The following is a 15,915-nucleotide window of genomic DNA, read 5'->3' as shown; positions in this document are numbered from 1 at the left end:
ACCCAAAGAGCTGGATACACAAGGGACAATTGCCAAGCAGGAAGGAAAATATCATTTTATTAATAATACATGTGCTGAAGCACATGATCAAGACTAGGAAGTCTGAATGGAGAACCCTCTTCCTCCTTTTTTGATTTTAAGAGAGTTAGGCTTACAGAGCAGGTGCTGTGCTGACCTCATGTGCCTGCCCAGTTTAAAAAGGGAGAAGCAGGAATAGAGGTGGCTCTGAGTGAGTCTTTCCAGAAAAACAATATAGAAGTATGGATTCTCTGTAAAGTATTTCATGAAATTTTATGTGAATTTAAATAATGAGTTTACTTAAAATATAAACTTAAACTTTAATATCCTTGATCTACCACAGCATTTTGATCATTCATGCAATACCACATCCTACTTAGGCTTAAAAGTGAAAGCCATTAGCTCCTTTTCCATTGTTTTCTAAGGGATGGAGCTGAGAAAAGGTAGAGCTTGTTCTGAAGACTAATAGGACTATGGAGTGGGGTGAAATGCAAATTATAAAGTCCTAAGGAATAAAATAAACAAATAGCTTCACCCAGGCCAACATCACCATTCAAGAGCTATAATCTGGTATGGCTCCAGATGGGTGCCAGGCACACAAGGGGCAGATCAAAGTTTGGAGACTCTGATGTCCACCTTAACTTTGAGCAGAGTCCAGACTGTGGGGAAGGGAACTGGAGAGAGCTAGACTGTGAGTCAGGGCCCCAAGTAAGTGGACATAGTTCAGGACAAAGCTGCAGTCTCAAGGAAGAAATTGGAAAGCCCATCAGCAAACAAAGGCCCAAGCAACAATGGGGTGGCCGTGGTAGGGCTGAGGGAGAAGTCCAAGACTTTGTCAGTCAAGCTGTATTGAGGGCTCAGCCTACCGACTCTGGTGGCAAGACCAACTATGATGGTGGGTCTGAGCCTCCAGATTCATACTTAAACCAGATTAGCTCTAAAGCAAAAATAGGAAAATATATATGAAAAGACAGGAGGACAAATCTATTCATCATAAACTGTACAGAATTACTGGTATTTATGTGGGTTGGGAGTTGTCCCCAGAGCCTAAGCCTTTTCCCCACTGAGATTCAAAAACATCTGGTCATCTTGGATAAACTAGTACAAAAGGCCCATCAGGAACTTATTTGTATCAGGAGCCACGGAATCTGGGAGCAAACTAGTTCTATAAAAAAAAGAGGATCAAAGTGTTCAATTCTGCTCATCCACAAAGCCTTAAACAGCATTGGATGGGGAGTAGGGATTGTGTTTTTGGAATATTTTCTGTCACTTGGATTTGCCTCCCATCTTAGTCCTTCTGAGGACCTATGTCTGAGGTGGTACATTTTAAGTAAAAGGTCAAAGAATGGTTTTACTGACCATTCTGTAAGACATTGAAGCAAATGAAACACTATAACATTAGTATGTAACAAAATGATATCCAAGTGAGGAAAGAGACAGTCAGTGAGCCTATGATGGCATCTGTCTCCTGAGAATGCCACCACTCCCTTGAACCCTAGAGGCCTGAGGCTCCCAAGAAGAGGTCATGCACAAGAGCAAAGCCCATTGACTGAGCTCAGCCTGCTGTCTGACTCTCCTCTGTTCATTTTACACTCTGCTGACAGAGTTATCTTTGTAGAACAGTGCTACTCTCAAAGTGTGACCTCCAAAATACCTGCATAGGAATCATTAGATGGTTGTTCAAAATCTGTTCAGTGGAGCCTGAACCAAGATGGCGGAGTAGAAGGACATGCTCTCACTCCCTCTTGCGAGAACACCAGAATCAGAACTAACTGCAGAACAATCATCAACAGGAAGACACTGGAACTCACCAAAAAAGATACCCCCCATTGAAAGACAAAGGAGAAGCCAAAATGAGATGGTAGGAGGGGCACAATCACAATAAAATCAAATCCCATAACTGCTGGTTGGGTGACTCACAAACTGGAGAACACTTATGCAAAGAAGTCCACCCACTGGAGTGAAGATTCTGAGGCCCACGTCAGGCTTCCGAACCTGGGGGTCTGGCAACGGGAGGAGGAATTCCTAGAGAATCAGACTTTAAATGTTAGAGGGATTTGATTGCAGGACTCTGACAGGACTGGGGGAAACAGAGACTCCACACTTGGAGGGCACACACAAAGTAGTGTGCACATCAGGACCCAGGGGAAGGAGCAGTGACCCCATAGGAGACTGAATCAGACCTACCTGCTAGTGTTGGTGGATCTCCTGCAGAGGCGGTGAGAGGGTGGCTGTGGCTCACTGTGGGGACAAGGACACTGGTAGCAGAAGTTATGGGAAGTACCCCTTGGTGTGAACCCTCCCGGAGTCTTCCATTAACCCCACAAAACAGTCTGCAGGCTGCAGTGTTGAGTCACCTCAGGTCAAACAACCAACAGGGAGGGGACTCAGCCCCACCCATCATCAGACAAGTGGATTAAAGTTTTACTGAGCTCTGCCCACCAGAGCAACAGCCAGCTCTACCCACCACCAGTCCCTCCCATCAGGAAACTTGCACAAGCCTCTTAGGCAGCCTCATCCACCAGAGGGCAGACAGCAGAAGCAAGAAGAACTACAATCCTGCAGCCTGTGGAACAAAAACCACATTCACAGAAAAATAGACAAGATGAAAAGGTAGAGGGCTGGGCTTCCCTGGTGACGCAGTGGTTGAGAGTCCACCTGCGAATGCAGGGGACACGGGTTCGTGCCCCAGTCCGGGAAGATCGCACATGGCATGGAGCAGCTAGGCCTGTGAGCCATGGCCGCTGAGCCTGCATGTCCGGAGCCTGTGCTCTGCAACGGGAGAGGCCACAACAGTGAGAGGCCCACGTACCACAAAAAAAAAAAAAAAAAAAAAAAAGGCAGAGGGCTATGTACGAGATGTAGGAACAAGATGAAACTCCAGAAAAACAACTAAATGAAGTGGAGATAGGCAACCTTCCAAAAAAAGAATTCAGAATAATTATAGTAAAGATGATCCAGGAATTTGGAAAAAGAATGGAGGCAAAGATCAAGAACATGCAAGAAATGTTTAACAAAGACCTAGAAGAATTGAAGAACAAACAAATAGAGATGAACAATACAATAATTGAAATGAAAACTACACTAGAAGGAATCAATAGCAGAATAACTGAAGCGGAAGAATGGATAAGTGACCTGGAAGACAGAATGGTGAAATTCACTGCTGCTGAACAGAATAAAGAAAAAAGAATGAAAAGAAATGATGACAGCCTAAGAGACCTCTAGGAAAGCATTAAACACAACAACATTCACATTATAGGGGTCCCAGAAGGAGAAGAGAGAAAGGACCCGAGAAAATATTTGAAGAGATTATACTTAAAAATTTCCCTAACATGGGAAAGGAAATAAGCACTCAAGTCCAGGAAGCACAAAGAGTCCCATACAGGATAAACCCAAGGAGAAACACTCTGAGACACATAGTAATCAAATTGGCAAAAATAAAAAACAAAGAAAAATTATTCAAAGGGAAAAACAACAAATAACATACAAGGGAACTCCCATAAGGTTAACAGCTGATTTCTCAGCAGAAACTCTGCAAGCCAGAAGGAAGTGGCATGATATACTTAAAGTGATGAAAGGGAAGAAACTACAACCAAGATTACTCTACCCAGCAAAGATCTCATTCAGATTTGATGGAGAAATCAAAAGCTTTACAGACAAGCAAAAGCTAAGAGAATTCAGCACCACCAAACCAGCTATACAACAAATGCTAAAGGAACTTCTCTAAATAGGAAACAAAAGAGAAGAAAAGGACCTACAAAACCAAGCCCAAAACAATTAAGAAAATGGTCATAGGAACATACATATCAATAATTACTTTAAACATGAATGGATTAAATGCTCCAACCAAAAGACACAGGCTCACTGAATGGATACAAAAACAAGACCCATATATATGCTGTCTACAAGAGACCCACTTCAGACCTAGGGACACATACAGACTGAACGTGAGGGGATGGAAAAAGATATTCCATTAAAATGGAAATCAAAAGAAATCTGGAGTAGCAATACTCATATCAGATAAAATAGATTTAAAAATAAAGAATGTTACAAGAGACAAGGAAGGACACTACATAATGATCAAGGAATCAATCCAAGAAGAAGATATAACAATTATAAATATATATGTACCCAACATAGGCACACCTCAATACATAAGGCAACTGCTAACAGCTATAAAAGAGGAAATCGACAGTAACAAAATAATAGTGGGGGACTTTAACACCTCACTTACACTAAGGGACAGATTATCCAAAATGAAAATAAATAAGGAAACAGAAGTTTTAAATGATGCAATAGACCAGATAGATTTAATTGATATTTATAGGACATTCCAACCATAAACAGCAGATTAAAATTTCTTCTCAAGTGTGCACAGAACATTCTCCAGGATAGATCAAATCTTGGGTCACAAATCAAGCCTTAGTAAATTTCAGAAAATTGAAATTATATCAAGAATCTTTTCTGACCACAATGCTATGAGATTAGAAATCAATTACAGGGAAAAAAAGTCAAAAACCCCGCAAACACATGGAGGCTAAACAATACATTACTAAATAACCAAGATATCACTGAAGAAATCAAAGAAGAATTAAAAAATACCTAGAGACAAATGACAATGAAAACACAGCAATCCAAAACCTATGGGATGCAGCAAAAGCAGTTCTAAGAGGGAAGTTGATAGCTATATAAGCATACCTCAAGAAACAAGAAATATCTCAAATAAAGAATCTAACCTTACACCTAAAGGAACTAGAGAAAGAAGAACAAACAAAACCAAAAGTTAGCAGAAGGAAAGAAATCATAAATATCAGAGCAGAAATAAATAAAATAGAAACAAAGAAAACAATAGCAAAGATCAATAAAACTAAAAGCTGGTTCTTTGAGAAGATAAACAAAATTGATAAACCATTAGTCAGACTCATCAAGAAAAAGAGGGAGAGGACTCAAATCAGTAAAATTAAAAATGAAAAAGGAGAAGTTACAACAGACACCGTAGAAATATGAACCATCCTAAGAGACTACTACAAGCAACTCTATGTCAATAAAATGTACAACCTGGAAGAAATTGACAAATTCTTAAAAAGGTATAACCTTCCAAGACTGAACCAGGAAGAAATAGAAAATATGAACAGACCAATCACAAGTAATGAAATTGAAACTGTGATTAAAAATCTTCCAACAAACAAAAGTCAAGGACCAGATGGCTTCACAGGTGAATTCTATCAAACATTTAGAGAAGAGCTAACACCCATACTTCTCAAACTCTCCAAAAAATTATGGAGGAAGGAACACTCCCAAACTCATTCTATGAAACCACCATCACCCTGATACCAAAACCAGACAAAGATACTACAAAAAAAAAAAAAAAAGAAAATTACAGACCAATATCACTGATGAATATAGATGCAAAAATCCTCAACAAAATACTAGCAAACAGAATCCAACAACACATTAAAAGGATCATACACCATGATCAAGTGGGATTTACCCCAGGGATGCAAGCATTCTTCAATATGTGCAAATCAATCAATGTGATACACCATACTAACAAACTGAAGAATAAAAACCATATGATCATCTCAATAGATGCAGAAAAAGCTTTTGACAAAGTTAAGCACCCATTTATGATAAAAACTCTCAAGAAAGTGGACATAGAAGGAACCTAACTCAACATAATAAAGGCCATATACAACAAACCCACAGCAAACATCATTCTCAATGGTGAAAAACTGAAAGCATTTCCTCTAAGATCAGGAATCAGACAAGGATTTCCACTCTCACCAGTATTATTCAACATAGTTTTGGAAATCCTAGCCACGGGAATCAAAGAAGAAAAAGAAATAAAAGGAATACAAATTGGAAAAGAAGAAGTAAAACTGTCACTGTTTGCAGGTGACATGATACTATGCATAGAGAATCCTAAAGATGCCACCAGAAAACCATTAGAGCTAATCAATGAATTTGGTAAAGTTGCAGGATACAAAATTAATGCACAGAAATCTCTTGCATTCCTATACACTAATGATGAAAAAGCTGAAAGAGAAATTAAAGAAACACTCCCATTTACCATTGCAACAAGAAGCATAAAATACCTAGGAATAAACTTACTTAGGGAGACAAAAGATCTGTATGCAGAAAACTATAAGACACTGATGAAAGAAATTAAAGATGATACCAACAGATGGAGAGATATACCATGTTCTTGGATTGGAAGAATCAATATTGTGAAAATGACTATACTACCCAAAGCAATCTGCAGATTCAATGCAATCCCTATCAAATTATCAGTGGCATGTTTTACAGAACTAGAACAAAAAATCTTAAAATTTGTATGGAGACACAAAAGACCCCAAATAGCCAAAGCAGTCTTGAGGGAAAAAAGTGGCTCTGGAAGAATCAGACTTCCTGACATCAGACTATACTACAAAGCTACAGTAATCAAGACAATATGGTCCTGGCACAAAAACAGAAACATAGATCAATGGAACTAGATAGAAAGCCCAGAGATAAAATCATGCACCTATGGTCAGCTAATTTATGACAAAGGAGGCAAGGATATACAATGGAAAAGACACTCTTCAATAAGTGGTGCTGGGAAAACTGGACAGCTACATGTAAAGGAATGAAATTAGAACACTCCCTAACACCACACACAAAAATAAACTCAAAATGGATTAGAGACCTAAATGTAAGACGGGACACTATAAAACTCTTAGAGAAAAACATAGGAAGAACACTCTTTGACATAAATCATGGTAAGATCTTTTTTGATCCACCTCCTGGAGTAATTGAAATAAAAACAAAAATAAACAAATGGGACCTAATGAAACTTAAAAGCTTTTGCACAGCAAAGGAAACCATAAACAAGACAAAAAGACAACCCTCAGAATGGGAGAAAATATTTGCAAACGAATCAACAGACAAAGGGTTAATCTCCAAAATATATAAACAGCTCATACGGCTCAATATTAAAAAAAAAACAACCTAATAAAAAAAATGGGCAGAAGATCTAAATGGACATTTCTCGAAAGAAGACATACAGATGGCCAAGAAACACATGAAAAGCTGTTTGACATCACTAATTATTAGAGAAATGCAAATCAAAACTACAATGAGGTATCACCTCAAACCAGTTAGAATGGGCATCATCAGAAAATCTACAACAACAAATGCTGGAGAGGGTGTGGAGAAAAGGGAACCCTCTTGCACTGCTGGTAGGAATATAAATGGATACAGCCACTATGGAGAACAGTATGGAGGTTCCTTAAAAAACTAAAAATAGAATTACCATATGATCCAGCAATCCCACTACTGGGCATATATCCAGTGAAAACCATAATTCAAAAACACACATGCACCCCAGTGTTCATTGCAGTACTGCCTACAATAGCCAGGTCATGGAAGCAACCTAAATGCCCATCGACAGACGAATGAATAAAAAAGATGTGGTACATATATACAATGGAATATTACTCAGCCATAAAAAGGAACGAAATTGGGTCATTTGTAGAGATGTGGATAGACCTAGAGAATCTCATGCAGGGTGAAGTAAGTCAGAAAGAGGAAAGTAAATATTGTGCATGAACCCATATATGTGGAACCTAGAAAAATGGTACAAATGAACCGTTTTGCAGGGCACAAATTGAGACAGAGATGTAGAGAACAAATGCATGGACACCAAGGGGGGAATGCAGCGGGGGTTTGGGGGTGGGGGTGTGATGAATTGGGCAATTGGGATTGACATGTATACACTGATGTGTATAAAATTGATGACTAATAAGAACCTGCTGTATAAAAAAATAAATAAATTTAAAAATTAAAAAAAATTCTGTTCAATGGCTAGACCTCAAACAGTACCTATAGACTAGTATCATCTAGGTGAGCATCCTGAGATTGACATTTTTATCAACTATTAAGTAATTTTTGTATGCATTCGAGTTTGAGTCATTATTCTAGAACTTAGATCATCCCATGGTGCTCTCATGTTTAATGACTTTAAATGGTTTTCAGTTGTGTGTGAAACAAATTCTAACTGGTAAAAATGGTCTTCTATGTTGTTCACAATTGGAGGTGCCATACAGCCTCTCTGGCCTCCTTTTTCCCCACCTCCTGGGCTGTACTGCTCAGCCACACTGAGAAATTGCCCCTTGCTGGAGCGCAATCTCTTGGTCATGTCTCTGTGGGGTTGTGGCTCCTTCTGACAAAATTTTTTTTGCTTTCTTTGTTTCCTTACAGAACAAACTTCTCCTACTACTTCTTAAAGATTAAATCTGCTGCATCATTCTGTGAGTTTTCTTAACCATCCCAAGCAAAGTTAGTCACTATTCTTCCCTGCTTTAACTGTTTATTTTGTGTGTCCACTAGGCTATGGTGCCCAACTGTTTGGTCAAACACCAGCGTAAATGTTGCTGTGAAGGTATTTGTGGATGTGATTAACATTTATAATCAGTTGACTTTAAGTAAAGCAGATTACCCTTTATAGTGTTGGTAGGCCTCACGCAATCATTTGAAGGCCTGAAAGCAAAGACTTAGGTTTCCTAAAGGAATTCTGCCTCAAAATTGCAACATAGAAATCTTGCCTGAGTTTCTAGCCTGCAGGTTCACCATGCAGATTTCAGATCCAAGACTGCAATATCAACTCTTACCTGAATTTCCAGCCTTGCCAGCCTGTCTTACAGATTTCAAATTTGCCAGCTCCCATAATTGTGTGAGAATATTTCTTAAAATAAATTCCCCCACATATATATATGAGGAGGGATGAGATATATATATGATACGTTTCCTGTTGTCTCTGTTTCTCTGGAGAACCCTGACTAATTCACTTGACTTTTATTTAGCTTAGAGTTAAGACGATGAAAAAACTCACAGGAGACAAAGGGCTCCAAGTGAGTCACAGCATCTCCCTCATCCCTGAAGTGAGGAGTGGGAAGTGGTTGCTCAGTTCCACTGACCTGCTACCCAGGACAGAGAGAAGGACTGTCTAGGCGTGCAAGGGCCATGTCCTCTCCCTAACACCTTTAGGTAAAAGAGAAAGATGGTTTCCCCTGCAAACACAAACAATCCTTCTGGATTTCTCCCAGCACCGTGTGGCCTGCTTGTTGATAGCTATTGCATAACTCCCCTAACTTCCCAACTAATCCATAGTTTCTGTGAACAGTTCGTGTATCTGATGTTGCTCGTATTGACCCCCACAACCCCAGGGCCCACCTCAGTGACCTGGCATGTAACAGTGCTTCATAACTGTTGAATTACTGATGGAAAGACTTTTTTTTTCGGGATATTTCTCCCAGGCCCCACTCTGACCTTTGCATGGTCCCTGAGTGGCATTGTGTCCCTGGCACCTGAAGGGAGAGTTCAGCACCAAGACTTCACAGTATTGGTTTTCAATGTTCCACAAAAAGATATCTCTTGAGCAAGATTGATCTTCTTTTCAGAGTGTTGTCACTGCTCCCTCTCTTCTTCATAAATATGGGATGACAGATTGATCTTACCTTTGGTTGTGAAGTGAGAGTGGTGACTTGCTATTTAACCTTTTGTTAGGAATGTGGATCATTTCAGAATGAAAGGTCTGTACTTCCCAAGTGTCATTTTAATCAGAGGTGATTGTGAAATGAATGTGAATTCTGTTCTTCTGCTGAGAATCCTCTAACCAGCTGCTGTGCACAATTATATCTTCTACCTCTTAGCACTTTCATTTACAGTAATAAGAGCTCAACAAATGTTAGCTACTCTTTTTCTTTAATTCTGACAACAAACCTTGGAGGTAGTTATTAATGTCAAAATGTAAAGGCAGCTCAGACAGGTTAAGGGGATTGTTCAAGGTTAGAAGTTAGTAATTCAAGGGTAGGTATATGTATGTATATAATAATAGCTACTTGTTTATTGTTGAGTGCTTGTTATATGTTAAGCAATTACTAAGAGCTTTACATGAATTACATCTTATAATTCTTGCAATGACCTCATGAAATAGGTGCTATAATTATTCTCATTTTATATCTTCAAACATAAATGCATAAAGAAGGTAAGTAACTTGCTCAGAGTTGCACAGTCCCAGGTCCATCTGAATCTAGAGCCCACATGCTTAGCTGCTACCCTCTACTGCTTTTGTACTGAAATAAGCATGTATGTGAATGTTTGTCTGTGCACATTGTACATTATTGTGTTTCCAAAAGCAGTAAAACACCTCATGCAGTTAGTAAGAGGCACAGCCAGAGCTGAATTGGGCCTTGTACTCTTTATTATACCAAGGCTGCCTTTCTGATTGCTGTGGTTGCCGCTTTAACCAACAGGCTCTGTGTCAACACTAGTTTTCAATTAGCTCTGATGATTGGGGCCAGGGAGAACACAGGTCACTGAAATCCAAAAATAACCCCTCAAAACTATTTTTTACAATGTCTTGCATTCAAATATCCTGCCAAAACTGTTTAAAGTAGTCCTGGAGATGTGTCTGGCTTTACTTCATTTCCCCTCCTGTCCTTCCTGGAACAGAGGTTCAAACAGACTCCCTAATGACCAAAGCTGGACAACAGGGGAAGGCTGAGGGAGGGTGTTGGGGGAGAAAGGGACTTTAATGATATCCACATGACACTGAGTAACTGAGAAGTTTTTGGCTCCATTATCTGAATTTTTAGAAGTCTAAGAGAAGGAATGAGAGGAATGAGAGGAGAAGGGCAGGCGTGCATGTAAATGGGTGCCGTGGGGCTCAATTGACCCAGGACAGGATTTCACACTGCATCCATATTGACTGCATGTTTATTGAATAGATGACTGACTGAAAGAATGAACTATGGGGAATTGTTTTACCTCATCTGACCTTTGCATGTATACAACACCTTGACTTCAATGAACATAACCCAGTCACCTGAAAGGGGGTATAGTGAAGAGAAACTGCTTGAGGGTCCTAGTCATTCCTTGACTGTCTAGCATCCAATCCTCCATTCCTATTAGCACCTGAAATCTCTTAGTAATCCCACACTGCGTACAGTCTCAGAGTGAATAAGTGCCCTTCTCTCCAAAGGAAGACAGTGCGTCCCCTTCCTCTCTCTAATTCCCTGAGTCAGTGGCAGGCATGTGTGTTAAGTTCAGCCAATCAGACTCACTCTCTGGAATGTTGAGTCTGAAGTGTGGGACATGGGGTCTCCAACCGACTGGAGGGCATCATCTTCTCAGTAGCAGCAGATCAGCTTGCGTCTGCTGCATGATCTTAGCTGCAGACCCCAGAGCACTGTGGTGTCCATCCATGTTCTCGCTCTGGGTATCCAGTCTCCTCTTAGTTCTGTGAGCCCCAGTTACTCTTTCAAAATATTTTTGGCTTAAGATTGCTAGAAAGGGGCTTCCCTGGTGGCGCAGTGGTTGAGAATCTGCCTGCTAATTCAGGGGAAACGGGTTCGAGCCCTGGTCTGGGAAGATCCCACATGCCACAGAGCAACTAGGCCTGCGAGCCACAACTACTGAGCCTGCGTGTCTGGAGCCTGTGCTCTGCAACAAGAGAGGCCTCGATAGTGAGAGCCCCGCGCACCGCGATGAAGAGTGGTCCCCGCTTGCCACAACTAGAGAAAGCCCTCGCACAGAAACGAAGACCCAACACAGCCCAAAAATAAATAAATAAATTTTAAAAAGATTGCCAGACATTTTCTGTGGATTGCAATCAAGAACTATGACACATATGAATTGTGTGAGCACCTTGAAATGAAAGAGCAGTGAAAGAAAACGCCTATGTATTTAGCCCTCACTGATACCACAGCCATAAAAGCCAAAACACAACACCCAGAGTCCCATCTTATTTTTTTTAACCTTCTCGAGCAACTGTCAGACACATCTACTGAAATAAGCACAGCTTTGAAATCACTATACAATTCTCACACATAGAAATAGCAGGAGTTCAGCTTGGGCATCTGAGAGAATGGCTTCTATCGCTAGAAAACTATATTGCTTATTGACTCAGAAATTGGAAATTGTTTACTTGTAGTTCAACTTGAACAGAAAAGACTTGTTGCAGAAATCTTCTGCAAGCCTTTCTCAATCATGACCTTCCACAAATAATTCCTATAATGTTTATGAGTGATTTGTGTTAGGGCAAGTTCAAGTGCAGATTTTGCTGTGTGAACACTCCCACCAGTCCTCTGGGACTTACTTAAACAGGAAGCCAGAATTAGAAGAATCCCTCTTGGTAAACTGATAATACTTCCACAGGCCAGCCAGGAACCAGGTAATTATAACAACATTTCTGGGCTAAATTCCAATCATTGCTGCTGCAAATCAGAAGGAATTGGGAAGACATCCTCAGGTTTTTAGAACTGTATTATCTGTGGTAGAGGAAAGTAGTTCAAAGAGATAATTAAGATTGCAACCAATTTTTTTTTTTTTACCACTGGATTGTCTCAGTATCACTTAATGAAATCATACATTAAAAAAAAAAAAACTAATGTGTTGGATCTCCCTCCTTCCACTTCCTGTCTCCTTTCAGGTGATGGGATTATTGGACTCAGAAAACTAGATCATTGATTGTGTATAGTTGTATGTGTGGCTGGACCAAGGTCACAGTGGAGTGGAGGAGGGGAGGAGGGAAGCAAGGGAAGGTCTGAAAGGTCAAGTTCAAAGCAAGAAAGGGGACTCAAAGATGGAGATCTACACTAGTTATCAATTTATTGCCTCTCAGCTCTAAATCCACCATTTATCACCTGCTTCTGCAGTAATGGACCTAGACCCTCATTAACTATAATATTTCACTTTTGCAGATAGCACAAATTAGACTTTGTTCATAGAGAGCACTTAGGGTGGAAGGGTATTGCAGGAGGCAGGGCTTCTGTTTCTGGTTCTGGAGTGCTGCTGTTCTTTCTTTCTTGTTTGTATCACTTAGCTGCTAGTGATATGTATGAGGAAAATTCAGTGGCTTTCTTCCCCAGCCTCTTTCCTGGAGCTCTCAGACCTCTGTCAAGTTTACAGCTGCTACCCTCACTCTGGCCAGGTGACTACCTCTCCATGAACCTCTCAATATGGACAACATGCACCCCAGGCCTCATGCTGCTCTGCTACTGAGTGGACTCCTATTCTAGAATTTTGTTTGCTGATCCCCAACATCATCCCTCGGTACCCCAGAGAGTTGTCTCCTGCTTGCCTGGTACTGGAGCAACTCAGGGAACTTCTCCATCCAGTAGATGAAAACCACACCTCAACCTCCAGCAAGGTGTAAGCCTTGGAGAGGGGACCTCACTTCTAAGTTTGTTCTTCTTTAGGTATTCTTTCTCAGCCCTAGGGAATTATTTAAAGTTCTCTTTACCATATTTATAGTCACTCCTCTATTAAAAATGAGTAATGCTTTATATTAAACCTTACTTGTGCAGTTTCTGTCTCCTAACTAGAACTTGATTGTTAAAGAATTGGTAGAGGGAGCAGTCTCACAAAGATGGGATTTGGGGATTGGATTGGTCATGCCCTTAGGCTGAAGTGTAGTGTGGAGCTCCTTGACAACAGGAGATAGGATACTAGTAATGGCATACAATGATACTATAATTACTCAAGTTATAACCTGTGTTTGATTTTGATAAAGTGCCAAGTGAAACAAGTGCTTTAGGATCTCAAATGGTTGCTGCACTTGACTTTTATGGCAGTAATGATGACTACAAGTACTATGATTTAGAACTGTTTTTTTTAAATGCACTTCAGCATTTATAAAAAAGAAAATGGCATGCTCAGTTCCTTTGACTTACAGCTTAAGTTATTGTCTGAGCACATCCATGACAGCTTTGAAAGGATCTCCTTTTTCTTATAGTTACAGCGCTATTATAGCTGAAAATAAAATGCAACACTTAATTATGTGGGTCGCTGAATTACAATAGTTTAAATTCTCAGTCTCGTCAAGTTTCTCATGTGAAATTTAGGACACTGATTAGGAAAGAACGGAATTGTGAAACTTAGAATGGGGATAACTGGTTGGACCCAGATAAAGCTGACAGTCATCAATCCCCATGTCATGCTGAGCCTCATTTCCCAAGGGAATTAATTTCCTCTTCAATATCTGAGAATAGCCTACTTTTCCTTAAAAACCCTGTGATAACCTCACCTTGAGCAGAAACTTTGAAAATGGATTCTTATTCCCCTTAAAACACACCACAACCATAATCTGTTGTCATTAGATCCTTGGTCAAATCCCACCACATTCTTAGGGGCCAGGACACACTATAACCAAGGAGAAAATAGCTTGCATACCAAAGAATTGCAAGATTTTGCTATTACTATGGGTAGAGACTGAGGGGAAGATGTGCAAGAGTAAATTCTAAGGGTGTTAGACCAAGTGCAGCCCTTAGCTACAAAGACAAGGTGGAAATACTTACCATAAAGTATAGCATAGATGTATCGGTAATAAAAATGCTTTGATCCACAAGGATATTCAGCTAATTGATCATAGTGTGCCTAGGAATTAAATAGACTATAAACTATTAGTTTAATTCTTGACTCATATCATAGGAAATAAGTCTTGATCTGGAGTCAAAACCCTGACTTGAGTCATTGCAGTGAATAATCATGGCCTCTCACTGTTTCCAGACCACAGTCAAGTCACAGACCCAGAGTCTTTTGATTGAAGGAGAGGACAAGTAAACTTGATGAGGGACTCTATGCCATTGCTGCAAGTACCTACTGTAAAAAATCCTGCAGCTATTCATTAGAGTGAGTGCTCTGGGGAATGATCCCCTGATCTTTGAGGGGTTATCAGACAATAGCCCTGAACTGATGCTAATTCCTGAGGATTCAAAATGCCTCTATGGTCCAACAATCAAAGTAGGGGATTAGAGTGATCAAATAATAGATGGAAACTTAGTTCATATCTGACTTACCAAGGGTTCAGCTTAATCCCTAAATTCACTCTCTGACCATATGGTGAGGGTCATTTTGACAGGAGTGATGAAGTGAAAGCCCCTGGAATATCTCATCCTTATCAAGATTGTAAGCTAGATGCAATACCTCATTCCTAGGAAAATTTCAGAAATGAAAGTTGCCATCAAAGATTTGAAAATATCAGGGGTGGTGACACCTATCACATTCGCGTTTGACTCACATTAGGCCTGTGACAAAGTCAGATAGGTCTTGGAGAATGATCAGGAATTATTATAAACTTAATTAGATGGTAACTTCAATTGCTGCTGCTGTTCCAGAGATATTACCTCTACTGAAAAAAACTCAATGAACTCTGGCACTTGGTATACAGCTAGTGACCTGGCCAATGCCTTTATCTCCATATTAATTTATAAGAAACACAAGATGCTTTTATCTGGAAAGGCAGGCTGTATACCTTTACAATCCTACATCAGTGTTCCATCAGTACTGCTCTGGAAGGTAATACAGCCAGCAGAGATTTTGAATGTCTTATTCCAAGAAACATTCAATCCTCTATATCGATGACATAAAGCTCATTAGATCTGATGAACAGAAATTAGCAAGTACTCTAGATCCTCTAGTAAGATGTGCAAAGTAGAGGATGGAAGAAAAATTCAGTTTCCTGAAGCTCAGTGAAGTTTCTGGTGGTTCACTGGTATGCAGCATGTCAGCATTTCATTTCATCCTGCGATGAAAGGTGTGTTTTTTTCACCTCACACCACCTACCATGAAAAATAGGCCTGAGGATTGGTAGGCCTTTTTGGATTTGGAAGGCAGCATATACCACATTTGAGTGTGCAACTTCAACCCATCCTCAGAGTCACTTGTAAGGCTGCCAGTTTTAAGTGGGGACCAGAGCAAGAGAAGGTTTACAGCACATTTAGGCTAAAGTACAAGCCAAGCTACTACTTGATCCTTGGTCTTTGATCCAACAGATCCAATGGTACTTGAAGTCACCATAACAAATAGGCGTGTTGTATGGAGGAGCCTCTGACAAGCACCAATAGAAAAATCACAATA

Source organism: Delphinapterus leucas, chromosome 7 (genome assembly GCF_059928025.1).
Source record: "Delphinapterus leucas isolate spDelLeu-1000000601 "Yukka" chromosome 7, BTC_Dleu_Yukka2, whole genome shotgun sequence".
In the NCBI taxonomy this organism is placed as follows: domain Eukaryota; kingdom Metazoa; phylum Chordata; class Mammalia; order Artiodactyla; family Monodontidae; genus Delphinapterus; species Delphinapterus leucas.
This window is presented reverse-complemented; position numbering follows the sequence as displayed.